Below are 5,765 nucleotides of genomic sequence, written 5' to 3'. Positions count from 1 at the left end.
ACTTGTGTTTCGGTTACTTAATTTTCCAGTGAATATCCTGCATCTGAGCAAATGTCTGTTCGAAAGTCCAAAATGCCAGTAAGCAAGGGTTCATGTTGTAGGAATTCTAAAGTTGTTATACATTCATTCTAATACACTTGTTGCATTATTGTTCCACTTGGAAGAAAACATTTTTTGGGAGATCTGGTCTCTTTATTTGTAAATTAGATTATCAGTGACCTCTCATGGTGAATTAGATTGTGTTTCACTGTTTCCTTTCCAAATGTTTGATTTCCATAATGTGTTAAACATTAACAGAAGAGTTTAATAATGCTAAATTCAACAGTAAAAGAAGTTCCATACCGTCAGGATCAATCTGTGAACCAGCACTCCATATTGAGAGAAGTATCTACTATTTTGTTTCCTCTCCTGGAAAGAGGGTAGATCTTTAAATGCCAATTTTAAAACTCCCTAATTTCAAAAGCACTCCAGATTGTGATTCCAATGCCTGAATTTTCCCCTAAACCACTAGCCACTTTAGATGAGAATCTTAAAGATTCCTGAATTCTGGTCAGTTAAAGATGGGTGATGGATGGTAGCTGGGGGGGTGGGGTGGGGTGGGAAGTGCATTGAAAAATATTGTACAGTGTTTTTGTCATGTAGCTCCTCCCAGCTGGTCTTGATCAGTATTGCATGAGACTGACTTGCCCTTCTAAACTGAATATTAATTAAGTAATCTCAAAGAGTTTGAACCAATATTCATTGAAACATGGGAGACTGCAGGAAAATAAAAACTGCTAGAGCAACTTAGCAGGTCAGGCAGCATCTATGGAGGCAAGAGGGATTGTTGATAGTTTAGGGTTGAGACTCTGCATCAGTACTCATTCATTGAGACTGGTTCATTGAGACCATTTGTGCCTCAGAACCCAATTTAACAATTGCTTTCATTCTCCTCTTGTGTGGAAGTTTATTTAGCAAAGTCAATAACATGCTTGCATGAATAAATTAACTCTTCATTGTGCAATAGTTATTCTTTCATGTGTTTTCTGTAAAATTCACTGTATCATTTACACCTATCCATTTTTTAAAAAAACTTTACTTCAATAGCAGGGTAAACAACAAGAGAAACATCTACCAAAGACACTTTCACAGAAACAACTATAATGCCATATTGCCTCAGGATCAATCTGTGATCCAACACTATGTTGTGAGGAAAAACCTGTTTTTAAAATACTTCAAATTCAGCATCTCAGACATAATGGCTGCAAATATGGGCCAAATTGGTTCATCTGGGAGAAATTACAGCTTGGAAATGTAAATTTTCCTTTCTACTGCATTGGTCAACATATTTATTCCTAAGCAGTGTTTTGGTATAATTGTCAGCCTGTGTAGAGTAAGAGTCTAATGTGTTTACAAAAGTGATTCAGTTTTGAACAGAATTGCTTACCTGTGGTACCAGAGGAAATTGAGATTGCTGTGTGCTTGCATTTTGGTATCAGTCTCAGGGTTTGCTGAATCTTACTAGCCAGTTGTGATATTCACTTGTTTAATAGCAATTGAATAGAAATATCCACCATTTCATATGTATAAATGATGCCTCATTTGATTATTACAATTTCTGACAAGGCCAGTGTTTATTGCCCGTGCTTGGCCCTTGAACGGCGAATTCGTTGAATTGCATAAGGGAGTGAAAGTTAACGTTCGCTCACACTGCTGTGGATCCAGAGTCTTATAAACTATCACAGAGGTGGTGCAGCAAGTTAAACTGCAGGGTGAACAATCAATAAAGTTCCATTGCTGCCATGGTGGGTTTTGAATTTTAAATTTGGTTAACAACCTGGGAGTTTTGTGCAGTTAGTAGTTTTGACCACAAAATGACTGGATTGCTGTTTAAAAACCCTGCCTGATTCACCAATATCCATTAGGGAATGAAGTGTGGTAACTTTACAGCCTGGACTAGTTGGCTCTTAAAAGTCCTGAAATGACTAAGCAAACTATTTGGTTGCACCATAACTCCCACAGTGCAATAGAAGAATAAAACAGGACAAACCATCTTGCTATCAACCTAGATACCAAATGTGGACATAAAATTACTCCCAGCTTAGTCAACCTTACAGAATCCATGCGAACAGCAGTGTCCCACAAACTGGTCAAGCAACACCCTGACATAGTTGTCCTCGCAGAATTCCACCTTAGACACTGATGCCTCCATTGAAATCCTGTGTGTTGCTTTCCTGACTTGTAAAATATATCAGCATTCCTTCAGTGTTGCTGGGTCTAAATCCTGGTACTCCCTGCCCAACAAGAGGACCTAAACCAGAGGTTTAAGCAGGCAGCTCACTAACACCACTAGCAATGGGTATAAATGCTGATTTTTGTCCATGATGCTTTGATCCTGAAGACATTAAATTTTAAAAAAATTAAGTCATTCTTGTCATCAATACTATTTCATGTGCTTAATTAATAATTTAAATTCCCCAGTTGCTATGGGATTTGAATGGTCAATAAGTCGATGCCTCTAAATTACTAGTCCATTATTCTATCTCTACTATTTAAATAGTCCCTTTGGATCAAGGATGACTGCATCCACGATGGTTTTATGGATTCTGAAGTGACTAATGAGGTCAATGTGGGAACCGCAGGTCCCTCCACAGGAGGGGGCTGACAGGATGGGTAGTTTAAGGTGGCCCACTCTTCAGTCACTTTCACAGAGCCTCTGCATGTTCCCAATTCATGGACTCTTGTTCTCAATCCCATCTCAAATGCTCTTCCTCCACATTGAGCAGTCATGGGCAGAGGTTCCCAGAAGTCAGTGAGGGTGTTGCATTTCTTCAAGGAAGCTTTGAGCCCAACCTTGAATCTTCTGTCTACGTGATAACCTCTTCCCATGACAACTCTGTTTTGGGGGGTGTTATATTGAGTATGTGAACAATGGACCTACTCAATGTAGCCATCTGGGTGTAACTGGGGCCTCAATACTGGATATGTTGGCCTGGGAGACGACACTGATGCTGGTTCACTTGTAGTTTTAGTGAATTTGGAAGATTTTTCAGAAACAATATAGATTGTGTTTTTCCAGTACCTTGAGATGCCTGCTGTAGGTAATCCAGGTCTCAGAAGCATATAGGAGGGCAGGCATCGCTCCTGCCTAGTAAACCAAGAATTTTTTGTCAGGTCTGAGGGCTTTGTCTTCAACTACCCTTTTTTTCAATCAATGGAAGTCTGCACTACCACTTTAAAGTCTGTGGTGAGATACAAGGAGCAGTCCATGTTTTCTAGGTGATGCCGTGAACCTTTATTGTCAGAAGGCCATAAGTCGTGACAGGGAAGTTGGTAAAGGATCTCTTGCAGATGTTGAGTGTAAGGCCTGGACTCCTTTATACTTTAGTGAAGTTTTGACCATTGAAGAAGGCTATCATGAATTAAAGTGTGATCTTCATCAGCTGGGTAAGTGGGCTAAGGAATGGTAAATGGAATTGAATTCAGATAAGTGCGAGGTGTTGCATTTTGGAAAGTCAAATCAAGCTAGGACTTTTGCAGTAAATGGTAGGATACTTGGGACTGTTGTGGAACGGAGGAGCCTTGGAGCTCAGGTACAAGGTTCTCTGAAAGTGGACTCAGGTAGACAAGGTGGTGAAGAAGACATTTGACACACTGGCCTTCACCAGTCAGGGCATTGAGTACCGAAGTTGGGAGGTTGTCTTGCAGTTGTACAGGATGCTGGTGAGGCCGTACTTGGAGTATTGTGTTCAGTTTTGGTTGCCCTGCTATAGGAAAGATGTTATTAACTGGAAAGAGCGCAAAAATGATTACAAGGATGTTGCCAGGACTTGAGGGACTGAATTATAAGGAGAGGTTGGACAGGCTAGGACATTTTTCCTCAGAGCATATGAGACTGAAGGGTGATCTTACAAAGGTGTATAAAATCATGAGGTGCATAGATAGGGTGAATGTACTCAGTCTTTTACCAGGATTGAGGAATCGAGAACTAGAGGGCATAAGTTTAAGGTGAGATGGGAAAGATTTAATAGGAAGTTGTGAGAATGTGTATAAGGTATAATGAAATGTTAGGAGAGTAAAAGATTGTGAGCCCTGAAACGAGATTTAAAGGGTACATCACTATGGCTGTAATAGACTGCTTGAAATAGCTGTGCTTCGCTTTGCAGTGCCTTGCTTCAGAGATTTTGCTTGCTTCAACTAGTTTTCTTCAGCCTTGAGATATGATTATACAGTACAATCAGTTCTTGTCTCAGCAAGTCTGCACACTTGACTCTTGCTCCACTAAACTGACCCTGAGCCCACCATGAGAAACCTTATGTATACAAAGATAATTGGTGGAACAAGATGGTCTGAAAAGATTAAGGAACTATAGTTTTTGTAGAAATAGTAACGTTTTTAAGTAAATTCCTTTTAAGCCAATCACGATGTAGAAAATAAGTGCCATGCTGCCTGACTAATGCATGATCATTCCTTGTATGGTAATTGTTTGCACCTCTGAAAAAGTATAAGAATGTATGTAGATCAATGTATCTCAGAGACCACCCAGTCCAGGACGTGGGTACCTGGCTTGGTGCTCTCTCCTCAGATCAAGTAATAAAGAGATTGAACGAGAACATTGGTCTTTTGAGTCTTCTCTCCGACCGAATTCGACAGTTGAAGGGCAACTTTTTTTTTTACACAGAGGGTGGTCTACATATGGGATGAGTTGCCATAAGAAGTGTTTGAGGCAGGTACAATAACAACTCCAAAAAGACAGTTGGACAGGTACATGGATAAGAAAAGTTTAAAAGGATATGTGCCAAATGCAGACTAGCTTGGATGGGTATCTTGGTCAGCATGGACCAGTCGGGCTGAAGGACCTGTTTCAATGTTGCATGACTCTATGACTCATTGCTTTTAACTCCACCTCTGGGTGTGTGCAAATGCAAGTGTCATCTACATAAGGCAACTGCACCAGTGACTATTTAGTTCTGGAGATGGGTTTCCATGGGCTGAACAATTTCCCATTAGATCTGAAAATTAACACCACTCCTACAGAAAGTTTGCAGCAAGAAAGGTTGAGAAAAGTGTTGGGACAATGACACAGCCCCCCGTTTGACACCGATATTCAGTGAGTGGTTCTGTTCTAGATCTGTTGGTTTATATCATGGCTTGCAGGCCATCATGGAGATGGACAAATTTCTGAGGGCAGCTGAATTTGCGGAGTGTGCTTCATAATCCAGCCTTTTAATATAGTCAAAGGCTTTAGTGATGTCAACAAATAGCCTCATTTAGTGACTGGTGCTGCTCCCTGCTTTTTTTCTTGTATCTTTAGCATTCCTCTGGAGAGAAACAATTGGCAATCAGCTAAGCTCAAACTGAGGTCATGGTTAAGGGGTGACAATCAATTGCCATTTTAATTCTTCTGCCTCTTCTGTTCTCTGCTTCCAATAATGTTCAGTGAAATCTAGGAACAATGCCTCATCTATTAAGCATTTTATAACCTCCTGGAATGAACACTGACCTATCTAATTTCATTTCTGGTAATGGGTTTTCTTAATATCATTTACAGCTTCTTTTAGTCATTAATACCCCTTTTTTTCATTTAAACCATTACTTTGGTTATTTAATTGCACCTGGCTTTCAACATATCAGAGACTTGTCTTTTTATTCTTGCCCTTTTAAAGCTGCTTTCTCTGTAGTGTTTTCCTGTTTTGGATCACACTCACCTCTTGTGGCTGTTTTGCTTGTCTCTGATTTTGGCACCTGTACATTCAAATGAGGAAGTCTGACAGGAGCTGGAGGTC

The sequence above is a fragment of the Pristis pectinata genome, chromosome 19, assembly GCF_009764475.1.
Source record: "Pristis pectinata isolate sPriPec2 chromosome 19, sPriPec2.1.pri, whole genome shotgun sequence".
Lineage (NCBI taxonomy): Eukaryota > Metazoa > Chordata > Chondrichthyes > Rhinopristiformes > Pristidae > Pristis > Pristis pectinata.
The sequence above is the reverse complement of the archived record's forward strand: the minus strand, read 5'-3'. Positions refer to the sequence as shown.